Here is a 12,959-nt window from a genome sequence, read left to right as displayed (position 1 = left end):
AATGCTTCATTCTGTACACTTTGCAGTAGGGGTTAATGCTACTCTTAAATTCACCCCAAGAGAGGACAAGAATCATCTACATATTCATGGTAAAGCTTGGTTTCATGGAATCCTTTTCATTGCATCATTCTTTCCCAGACAGAAGTTTATAAGTAAATGCATCCACAACTACAAATTAAATGCATGAAGGGTTTCCTAAAATGTTCCGTAGCACTAAGATGTGATAAGTTTTTTCCAACAGAATGAGAAACAGGTATGTTTTTATTGCTTTGTCACTCTATCATCCTCCTAGTTACCTCAAGCTACTCACTCACAGATGTTTTCTATTCCTCTCTCTCTCTTTAAAAATCTGTGTTAGACTATGCAAGCCTCATAAAAGACAGTAAGTCCCTTAGGCTAAGAAGAGATATATTCCCAGCTGAAATATCACTAACCTTACTTTGCAAGTTTTCCAGGAATAATGACACTCTTTCCTCAGTTCTTTCTTTGTGAAAATGCATGGCTGTATCCTTTGATAATCTAAGTTCCACAGAGCCAGACAAAAAAAAAATAAATAAAATCCTGTGATAACTGTAGGGCTTATCAGATAATTAATATTCAGAAGCAGAAAATTTGTAAAGAATGTTGTTTACGAAATCAAAGTGATTTCATGTTTCGCTCTGATAAAATTTACTCAGAGAAATAAAAGTACTTTATTTTAACTTTATCGCTTTGTTGGTCTTTTAGAAAACATCAAAATGATTTATAGGCTGGTCTGCAAACCTCTCTTCTTGAATCTCAGCAAAATTGTTTTGGAAAGCTTCTATGGATCATGTGGCCTGATGGCATTTCTTGTTCCCTTTTTAAAGCATCTGGCAATCTGGGTATTGCAGTACTTGTACATCCCTGGTTTTGCTGATATTTCTGGCTATTTCTGTCCAACTGATCACAGCTACTAGGGAAATGTTTTAATATGGATTTTTAGAGTTTTCAAAGTACCATTTTAGCATTTCAAAATTTCAAATGAGAGTTTGAAATTTTGCTGAGTTACAGCATGGGACTTTCAAGAGTATCATAAGTCAAAATTTATTAGCTAAAAATATCCACCAAGGTAGAAAAAAAGAGATGCTCAATGGCACATAAATCCTGCCTGATGTTCAGTGACAAAGGAAAATAGAGATACAGGGAAGTTCATTTTCCTTTTTTCATGACCACAGCTGATAAACATTGCATTCTCACATGCACTATGGCAGCCAATAATACCTAATATTTTTCTGCCTATTCTGTTTTTATTGCCTATGCCTATGCAGTTCTTATTCATCTGCAGTTTATAAATCTCGTCTTATTCCTGCTCAGCTATTTGCATCAATAATATAATTTAACAGTAAATTTCACAGTCTAATTATTCATTGCATTAAAAACATTTCCATTTATTAATTTAAAATTGTTTGCCTGGTAATTTTAACAAACGCCCTTGTGCTCATTTTATGAGCCAGCCTTATTTGCATTCTCTTGAACAATAATTTTAATTATTTTCCCTTTTTCCCCTAAGACAAAACAGAACAATCTGGAGTTCCAGATCTACTCTCCACTAGCGTGGGATAAGCAGATGCCTGACTTCAATGGGGGTTTGTCACATGGATGCATTTGCAAGATTACAGCCTTAGTGAGTGATAGCTGTCATTCCTACAGCAAAGATTTTACACCTGTAACTGCAAAGTCTGTGCACAATTAGCTGAAAGAAGGAGGCTTCTACTTTTGACATTTCTGACCATAGATTTCAGCTTATAATTGTCACCAGTATTTTCTCCACATTTCTTTATATAACTGATTTTATGTGGTCCATTGGTTATTTTTGCTTATTTAATTTTCAATTAATTTTTATTGAAAAACTAATTAAATCAGACCCTAGCTTTCCCCCTTCATATTGCAATCGAAATTGAATGAAACTTCTGCTTTTTGATAATAGAATATTTTATTTTCACGCTCTGCAAAGTTTTTACTGCTGCTGTGTGAAACCCATTTTATTCACATCAAATCTGTGTCTCTGTGGCTTGAAAATGAGGAAGGCAGGGGCCAGCCCAGTCCCAGAATCTGCAGTCCCAGCCTGGCTGGAAAGGGGCCATACCTGGCCCTGCCATCTGTAAATGGGAGTTTTCAGCCTCACATGTTCTGGGACACCAGAATTCAGACTCTGTTGTTATTTTGGGAGGGCTTTTTTGGCAAAAATATAATTGAGGTAAGTACCAATCCCTCTGCTGTCTTCCATGCAATACACAAGTTATAATTCTTTAAGGAATAAGACAAGCATGTTTTGTACAATTTGAGGGCAGCAACCTCAATCTTCCCAAATCCCTCTAAAATCTCTCTTACTCTTTTTTCCATCCTTCCTTAAGCATTATGCACATTTGTGTTTTGCAACCTTTAAGCAGTGATGAGAACTAACAGTTGATCTGAATAAATGCAGATGAATTGATTGTTTTAGGCTACTGATTTAGTGGCTAGATCAATTACATTTATTAAATAAATAATAGTCTTCAGCATGATAAGGAGAAAGGAGAAAAGCTCTCTAGCAGAAGACAAGTATGAAGAACTTTCAAATACTTCAAAATGATGCCAATACATCAGCCTCAGAGAGCTTTCAGGCATGTATGAAGTATAATAAAATACCTGCATGCTAACACAAGAAGCTTGAAGGACAAACAAGGAGAATTTGGAAGCTGTGACTAACAGGGAGAATTTATGTAGGAGACTTGACAGAAGCATGGTGGATGTACGAGCTCAGCAGCTCATAAACATGGTGAGTTAAAGCCCAGCATTACTAGCTGAGGAGGAAATACAAGTGTAGAAATTTGAACAGTTGGGAAAATTTGAGTTGTGACATAAGAAACAAAGAAGATTTTCAAAGGATTTGTATGAATCCATTCTAAAAATACTTTCATTGGTAGTGACAAATCCCAGAGCTTCTGCTGAAAAAGAGCATCAAATATGAAGACTAATTTTTAAAGAGCTAAACCAAAGGGTCAGAATTATGACAACTAAGCAAGAATGGATAGATGTGAAAGCAAAGGTGATCAGCAACCTGCAGTGATCACTGTGGTTCAACGAGGAGGAGGAAAAAAAACCTAATCTAAAGTTACATACTGACACTCCAATGCAGCCAGAATTCTTGTCCATAAATATTACACAGGAGTTGGTACTTGGCACAGTGTCCTATGGAGGACTACCACACAAGAATCCTGTTAATTACTCCTGTCACTTAAATTCTTATATCAAATTGAGTAAGAAGAGAATTGAGTAAGAAGAACAGGCTACTAAACCTGCCAAGACCCTCCAACAGATTTTGAGCAGTATATGTAACAAATAATGGTAGATATACTCATTTTTATGAAATATTTTAAAATATGTTTATCTTGTTTTTCCTCAATAAAATTTTAAAAAGTTAGTCAAAAAGTTTTACAAAGACAGAAGTAGCAACATTTAGGCAATACATATGTAAAAATTTTTTTGAAATATTGGTACAAAATGTTTTTTAAAATTTAAGCCTTTAATAGAAAACCATTATTATGAATTCAGATTTTTGGCAAATCTGTGCCAAAGTTCAGATTCAGATGCCTAAAAAAAAAAAGAGTTATTAAGAAAACTAGTTGAAACACTTTCAAAAACTGTCCATACTTTATTAATACAATAATACATTTTTTCAGTTATAATATTTCCTGTTTAACTTTTAATTAAAACAGGTTAGCAGAATTACATCAATTTCTCCCTTCAATTTTATCCAACTGCCACTTCCTGTGCAATGAGCAGTTTTTAAAATGGTATCACAGGAAAAGGCAAAAAATAGAAAAATCCAAATTTAAAATATTTATAAACTTGAAAAGGGCACATAAGCCACGTTTTTACTCAAGTAACAAGAATTAAATATAATGGATGAAAACCCGAAACATGAGAACTAAAAGAATGAATATATTTTTTCATTAAATGTGTAAAAATTAAATATATGCATGTAGTGAAAACTGTTTCTCACAAAGATACATATTTTTGGAAGACTTGAGAGTATCTTATAACCTTTTAAAAAGGAAAATTTTTAATATAAGGTAGTATTGAAATCAACCTATTCTTCCCATAGCCTTAAGGGGACTGAGAAACTCCAGTTTCAACTATGCTGATATTAGAATCACAAGAGTATTTTTTAATGTTTTGTTGAACTGTATTGAGACTAAAGCTAGATAGAAACACAAATGATGATCATGGACATATCTGTTAAAAATCTAAAGCGAATAATATTCTATGTGTTCCATTTACAAATGTACATTTGTTAACGTACAGATTAGGAGAAAATATACTCTCCACTGGGGAAAAGAGAGTTTTGGGACAATAAATTGTGAGTTAACCAAGCAAACACAATCTTATCTTATAAAGAAACATTTTTACATAGCTAGGAACTGAAAAATTAAAATATTTCTTTAATTAAGAGTAATACCCACACACCATCTTCTGGATAAGAGTATAATACACTGAACTTCCAGGGGAAATATTAGATGTCTGGATTGACTGAAAGTCTTAAAAATAGAAATATCTATAGAAGCTGACATACTCCACCAAAGGGAATTAATGTGTGGCCTCACACACAGGCTCTGTGCATATGATATCCCCTGCCAGGGAGGGAGAACAGAGAGCAGCAATGAGTGAACCAGCAAATCACTGAGACCAGAGACACTTTTCCAAGTCAGCTGCTGAGGTTGGACAGAAGAACTCCTCTGTCCTTGGTCACCAGAGTGGCCCTGCCCTTTGTCCTTCCTTCCTTCCAGCGCCACAGCCCTTCCCTCTGTCCCGTCCTGGTGGTGTCTGGGAAGAGGACACAGGTGGATGAGCCACTTCACTGTGCTGTCAGGCTCAAGGTGCAGCTCAGAGGAGCCAGGCAAGCAAAACCGGCAGGATCTGCTTGGAGATGTAGCGTTGCTCTGGATGTGACCCTATGGAGAAGGTCTCAGCCCTTTGGGTTTTACACAGATGTGCAGCAGCCGCAACTCAAAATGATCACAGGGAGGACAGAGACCTGCTGGAGCCAGGCCAGAGGAGGCACCAAGGGGATCAGAGGGATGGAGCAGCTCTGCTGGGAGGAAAGGCTGAGAGAGCTGGGAATGTTCAGCCTGGAGCAGGGAGGGTTCCAGTGTGACCTGACTGTGGGCTTCCAGTACCTGGAAGGACCCTACAGGAAAGATGGAGACAGACTATTTGCAAAGGCCTGCAGTGCCAGCACAGGGGGAAATGGCTCCACACTGAAAGGGTGTAGGGTTTTGTTGAAACCCAGGAAATTCCTCTGACCCTGGAGGGCTCGAATTCCTGCCCAGGGGACTCAGAGACTTTGGCACAGAGCTCAATACCCCTGTGCCTTTGATCTTGACCCGTGGAAAAAACAATTACCAACCTTTATATGAAGAATTACAAGTCAAGAAAGTTTAAGTAGAATAATAGTTTAGTTTGTCATGGGGTGAAATATAGATTTTTGAGGTTTTTAGAATGGGGGCTCAGGGTCCCAGGATGGAGGAATTTGGGTGTGCCTCATGCTTTTTCCTTCTTCTTGGCCTCCTTCTTCTGGGTGATGTTGGAATTTTTAGATTGGTTTAGAGTAGAAACTCACTGTCTAACATAGGTGAAAGGTATTGGGAAATTATTGTAAATACTGTACACATAGTTTTTAGTATAAAAAGATAACACCAACCCAAGAACAGGCAATGTGCCTCAATCCAACTTGCCAGATAGACTTTGGTGGGTCAGAGAAAGAATTTTGTAGATAAGAAACAATAAACAACCTTGAGAACAAGAATAGAAGAATCCTGACTCCTTCTTTGACTGCTGGGCTGTGAAAAGAGACTTTCTAATGTATTTCGGGGTCACTCTGACCAGCAGAAGTCCCGAGAGGGTTAGACTGGAAATTATGAATCTTTTCTGTGACGGTGGGGAAGCACTGGAATGTTTTGTCCAGAGAAGTTGCAGCCCCAACCTTGAAAGGATTCCAGGCTACTTCGGATGGAGCTCTGAGCAACCTGGTCTCGTGGAAAGTGTCCCTGCCCATGGCAGAGGGCTTGTAACAAGATAATCATTAAGGTCCCCTCCAAGCTAAGTCATTCCAGGATTCCATGATTATGGAGTCGTAGCTACAATATACCCCATTGTTGTGCCTAAGAAATTTACCCACTGTTGCACTGCTCACACTCCACTATCAAGGAGGGCATGACCCATCCTCTAGCCAGATTAGAAATTCAAGTGTCTTCATTAGTGGAAATAGGTTTTGTTTTGTCTGAACTGACAAAAGTGAAAAATAAATCAAAACACACCACTGGGAACCCTTAAGAGGAAAAAATATGAAGCACAGACCTTTCTGATAAAAATTATGATATGAATCAAACACAGCTAATTCACTTCAATAAGAAAGAACACCAAACAATTATTGAAACAGTAATAAAAGTACTAACAAGCTATTACTAAGACTACAAACCAAATGAGCAATAGAATAACACTCACAGGGAAGGCAGACAGTATAAAATAATGAAGAGCTTAATAGCAAATGGTTGATAACACCTTTCAACCCAACTTAGCCAAGCAAATCCCTTCACCATCTGGCCTAAGTGGAGTGTGAGTCATGGAATGATATCAAAATATGCTATGAAAAACCAAATTTTTAATTCATTGTTTTGAGATGCTACGCACAGCATTTTCATAAGTGCTTTTTTTGGAATGGAATAGAGCTCATTTTCTTAAGAAGTTGCAATTCTGAACAAATTTAAAGTTGTAGGAATCATACTCTATTATGCAAAAAAATGGTTTCATGGAGGAGTGCAGTAGCAAAAACCTTTTATTTGGTTCATTAGGAAAACTAATCATGACAAGATTGGAAGAGAATGGAGACCTGCATTTAGGGTGGATTACCTTCTGACCTACCACTTATTAGATCCATACAGTTCTCAGGCAGGCATCAGCCAGATCTGGAAAATGGCCAATATTAGTCCAGCTGGGAATAGATTATCAATGGTTTAACAGGGAATCAAGAACACCTTGTGCTATGACAGGAACTTCAGGAAAGGCAATTACTAATTCATGCTACTCTCATAAAAAGTTTTTCTTGACTAAATTCTCTTGCAGAAAACAGACTATTTCAATGATTTGTCATCTTTGTGTTACCTATTTCTTTATTAAAAGAAGATTTCATATGTTCCAGTTTAAATGGGGAAAAAAACCCCAAAATACAATGGCAACACCATTTTACTAGAATTACCAAGATTATATATATTTGCTGTATATATCTATAGGTATATCTATACCTTCATTCTGTTTTTGAAGAATAATCTCTATCTCACTTTTCACAGCCAGGTTCTGCTTTTAACCCATAATATAATATCCTAATTATTTTTCAAATGTAATATTAAAATATAGATGTTAATTTCCATACTAAGAGACAACATACTTTTCTACAGTTTACTAATTATTGCTCCCTAAAAAAAATAGGTTTTATAAAATCTTTCTGTTTTTTAATATACTTTTTTTTTAATGAAAGATGAAACAAAAAAAAAAGACATAGATGGTAAATCTAATACCATAAAATACATCTATTTGGATATCAGGCTGTGGAATTCAGTGTGCATGATTGTCTTGTGGCAAGAGAATTCTTGAAACCAAGAGAAGAGGAATTATACTCAAATAAAGTATATTGAACTCAGTCATCAATGGACAGCAATTATGGTATGAGTTCCCCTAAATTATCCTGCAAACACTTTGAGTGTCCTTGTTAATCATCTTTTTCTGCCCAAACATTTCAGGAAGATATTGGAGTATGGAAATTATTTGTCTGATGAAGTATAAGAGTGTTCTGTTCATAAAATAAAACTAAATGGACTTTCTGTTTCAGTATATTAAAATGCATACTTAGAGGAAGGGACTATAAATATATATTCTTTATGTAAATTTTTTGCTTCTTTTTTTTTTTTTTTTTTTTTTTTTTCAAGTAGTGCCACAGTTCCTTAAATAGAATCTGGGGGTTTTTTTCTGCCTTGAGAAAATTTCAGTGGCTATATCAAAATTATTCTTTGCTCTTGTTCCCTGGTCAACAAAGGTAATAAAAATACACAAAGCAGCCACACATAATAGCTTCAGCTGAGATAATGTAAAGTTTAATGTTATTTTTTTTTCTCACTTCGGTGAATAACTAAATTTTTTGCAGCAGTTACAGTGCCATATATTATAATCCCACTGACTGACACACACACACAAAAATCCATATAATTGCTTTTCCTATCTAACCATGTAGTGAATTACATGTCCTGTAATTAAGGCCATCATCTGACTAAAGTACCACTGGACCAATATGCCACCATGGGGAAATGCCATTTACAGGTGATTTGAGCCACAGAGGGTCAAACTGCAGTGAGAAGCCTGAAATAGCAATTTCACATTCACATTATTTGGGTTAAAAGTTTTAAGGCAAATTGTTTAACCAGTTCTGAGCCAAAAGGATTTAGGTAACTCTCCATGTAAGGAAGCAGATACTTCCATTTTCCTTCATGGTTTAAACAAAAGCAAATCTAAGGAATGCAGAAAATTCAGATTCCAATGTAGTGTAAGTACAATCTAACCTCTGCAGGAAAAAAAAGTGTGCCTTCAACCTTTTCTTTTTTACTTGAAAGACATCTTAATGTGTTTCTCTAAGGAGGTGTGGTACAGGTAATGAATTTTATATATATACATGCCCTTGTCTTTCATTCCTTTTTAATTTCTGAAGTTATCAGTACTCTGTGTCACACAGATCTGATGGAGAACACCATTCTCACAAATTTCATCAAAATAGGCTGCTGAAGAGAGCAAACCCTTCTATATTTCATGACTGAATAAAAGACAGCACTATTAGATTGTTTCTTTTTTTAGCATCAGAGAACTTTCAGGGAAACATGAATTTTTCAGCTGGGCAGGAGTTTACTGAGAGCAGTCATAATATTTTTTTCATACATACATTTTCAGAAGGCTTGCTGTAATTCAATCAAAAAGATAGCTAAGGACAAGACACAGGAAGAAATATTAAGAGATAGTAATACTTGTGATATGAGGTCATCTGATGAAAAGAAGTCACTATCCATTAAAAATATATGCCCTCAGCCTTTTGGGGAGTACAGATAAAATCCATATTGGTCTCTTACATTCCTTCAGAACTGAACTTCATCTCTATCTGCAAGAATTGTTAAATACAAAATGTATTTACATAATTAATTCGTTAACAGATTTTAAAAGTGCTCATCTAGTGATCTTCTAGTCATAATTTTTGTAATTCTCAATCATTTGTTCCTCCTGTTATAAGACTTTTTCTAAATTCTGTTTTATAAAGTTCTTGCATCCACTCCTTCACATGGTTTCTGGGCACATAATACAACTAATTATATGACTAACTTTCGTGTGTAGCATGATTTCCTAAGGTAGACTGCAGACCACTCTGAGCACTTATTTCCTTGTCAGCAGCTCAATTCATTTCACCCATGCTAGAGAAATGTCCATCAGTTTCACATTGTTTGGAGTTCCAGAAGAAATTTTGTAACTTAAGGAAAAACCAAAAAAAAAAAAGAAAAAAGCCCCCCACAAACAAAAGAAAACAAAACCAAGCAAAGAAGCAAAAAAAATTGTGGAAGGTATTTTTCCACTAATAAGCCCTAAAACTGAGTTTTAATTTGCAGAATCCATATCCACCTACTGACAGCACCTCCTTTCCCTTGAAATCTCAGTGGGAATGCAGCTGCAGGCAATTACTTCTAGAGGTTACTGTTTGACTCTTCTTCTTCCACAACTCTTAACCTTCTGCCTAAGACTCCTTCTAATGATTTAGGAAAGCCTAACAACATGAACAAAGGAATATAGGAGTGTTTTACTAGAAAATGAATGCTGTTTTTGTGGGATGAGTCTTTCCTGACAGATAATAAACAGCTGAATTAAGGTCCACGTCTCCTACCAAGAAATAACTGTGCCTATCTTCTCTGTGCATCACTGGCCAAAGTACAGTTTAGAACTGTTTTACAAACATTAAATAATACCTAAAATTTATTGATAATCTTTTCTTAAGCTGCTTTATTCCCGAAAAAAACTTTTTATTGTTTTGTTTAAAGCATTCCCCTAGGAAAAAAACCCTAATTTTTTCATTTTTCACCAGGCTATACAAGCAGCTGGAGTATGTTGGTCAATATTATCTCAAAGATCAGTAACCACAGGATTGATGATTATTTGCACCTTTTATTTTCATTAATCCAAAATAAATTTTATGACAATTCACGTCAACTTTATTAGAAACATATGAGTCAAGAAGTGACCTAGTGATGTTGTTGGTACCAGTGGGTAGTACAAGAATTCACTAATGGTTACACTAGGTCTGAAACACACAGAAATAGCCATTTTTACTTGCCAAAATAACAATTTTTTTTTTTTTTTTTTTTCTCTGAAGAAATAGAATTTTTACAGAAAAATAACATTTTGCAGAAAAATAGCATTCGAGCACTTCTGATTATCAGTGGTCTCTGATGGGTCAATTATCTCATTTAGGCATAAGAGATAAGGACATCCTTTCTGACCTAATACCCTATAATGAAACATGCATGTACAAAATAAATTTAGGAACGGTTATAAACTAAGAGAAATTGAATAAACCATGTAAACCATGCTAAACTCCAAGGAAGTCAGACAGTATAACAAAATAAACTGAAAATGAAAGCATGAACTACTTTAAATAATCTATGAAATTTGTAATAACATAAAAAATACCACTTCAACATGTTTTCAAATGAATTTCATGTATAAAAATACATTTTGCTAAATGACTGAAGGTTAGGAAGATTGATGGATTAGATGCTAAAATTGAGGAGGTGGTCAGTTGGGCTGAATGATCGCCTGGCTGTGGTCACATTATGTATTTGATGTCAGTCAGTCCTTCCTAAATCAATGCGGTTTTGTTATTTCATTGCAATAAGCTTTAATTTATATTAGAAGCAAGATGATTATTACATGAATTTGTGTCACTTGCTGATTTTTTCCAGTGTCTGGCTGTGAAGATTTCAGGTCTCTGTTTGGTTTTGTCCATGTATCTCTGTTGAATCTCCACCATCTTATATTTTTGCAGATTCATGACCTTTATACTTTCTGCATATATTTTTAACACTTTTTTTCTCAAAGGAACTTCTGTTCTGACAATATCTTTTGATATCCTGCTCTAGTGATGTGTATCTTTTCAGCTGGGCAAGTCTTTATTTGTGAAATAATGAATTAGTCTTGTTACATTTTCCATGGTAGGATAAAGCTACACAATATATTACTGATAACACTCATAAGCCTACTTATAAAAAGAGAAGATAAAAAATGTTGTGAGAGAAGAATGAGCACTTGAAATTGAAAGATATGGGTGCAAAAGGAAAAAAAATAAAAGGCATGATAATAGAAATCAGAGGCCTGAGGATAAAGATGAACATATTTGAATTCTGGTGGGATTTCATGATCATACACAATATATTTGTGGAGACTATTTGATTTGCATTGCACTTTACTGTTGTACAAGAGCTTTCTCTAGGTGTATTTTTCTATCCCTACAGTTTTAATGGTTTTTTTATAATTTTTTTCAGCCTTTAGATGTGTTCTTCTGGATGCATTTTATTTAGCTATTTTAAACTCCCAGTAAATATTCTGAATTATTTATTTGCTATCAGTTGTTACATTTACATTACAGATGAGCTTTTCATTTTTCAGATATCCAGTAGTCATGAACAGTATTGAGAGTAATGAAACTTCTAAGAGAGGAAAATATTTCATATTAAAGAATAGCTTTTGCTTAATAGTATGAAGTGAGGAGAAAATAGTTTAGATGTTTATAAAACAAACTCTGAACTGCACAGGCAAAGTCATTACTCAGTTTTTTATGGGTAGAATTTGATATTTATGTGGAAAGTTCCTGGAGATTGTACATGCAAGAAGTCTGTAATATTGATTTGTTCTCAGATGCAATATTGAAAAAGACATGCTGCTGAAATATGTCAGTCAGTGAAAGAAAAATACCGAGCCTTGGTTTTCCTTCTGAGAGAACTGAGAGGTTGACTGTAAACACAGAGAGAACTCATCTGTTCATGGCCATCCACTTATTTGCTGACAAATAAAGGTAAGAAATTGACAGTCTAAATCATCTTGAGAAAAAAAATCATAAGTTTACTCATCCTTAAGTGAGGAAATAACTACATTTTAAATATCTGTTGGTTTTAATCTGTGTTTTAATAATGTGTTTTACAATCAGATTATATAGACACGTTTCTTTTCTCTCCCCCAAAATATCAAAATCCTACATAAACTCAAACCAGAAGATGAAATAATTCAAATTAAAAAGCAAATAAAAAAACAAAGAAACAAACAAACAAAAAACTCCACCTCCACAGATACAAAATATAGTAAGATTAAATGGTTGAGAATCTCAAAGATGCTAATTGATAAAAGCAAATTTGCTTCTGAAAGGTAAAAATTGCCCTTTGAAAGCTCCTGTATCAAGTTTCTTTGATCCACACACAAAAAACCCAAACCAAAACCAAACCATACCAAGTCAAACTATGTTAGTGATACTGTGCTCCTGGATTCAAATCACTGCCATGACTCCCTGAATAATACCAAAGAGTATTAAACACTTGGAAGAAAATGTACCTTTTCTGTCACTTGTGTAGTATTCTAACAGCCAGAGAACAAAACCAGTAAATTATGCAATACAATAAATTCAAGTTTAGACCTGAAAGATTTATAATTCAAAACATCAGTCATTTACCCAGTAACATGCAAATAGAAATGCACATATAAATATTAATATATGCAGGCGCCCATGCCTCTCTAGATCTGTAGAGGTAGTGAAGAAACAGCAATGGCTTTGAGAGCACACATTAAATACCTCAGTAAGTCCCAGCATAAATACTGGGTTATTCCCC

The sequence above is a fragment of the Zonotrichia leucophrys genome, chromosome 1 (assembly GCF_028769735.1).
Source record: "Zonotrichia leucophrys gambelii isolate GWCS_2022_RI chromosome 1, RI_Zleu_2.0, whole genome shotgun sequence".
NCBI classification, from domain to species: Eukaryota; Metazoa; Chordata; class Aves; order Passeriformes; family Passerellidae; genus Zonotrichia; species Zonotrichia leucophrys.
The sequence above is the reverse complement of the archived record's forward strand: the minus strand, read 5'-3'. Positions refer to the sequence as shown.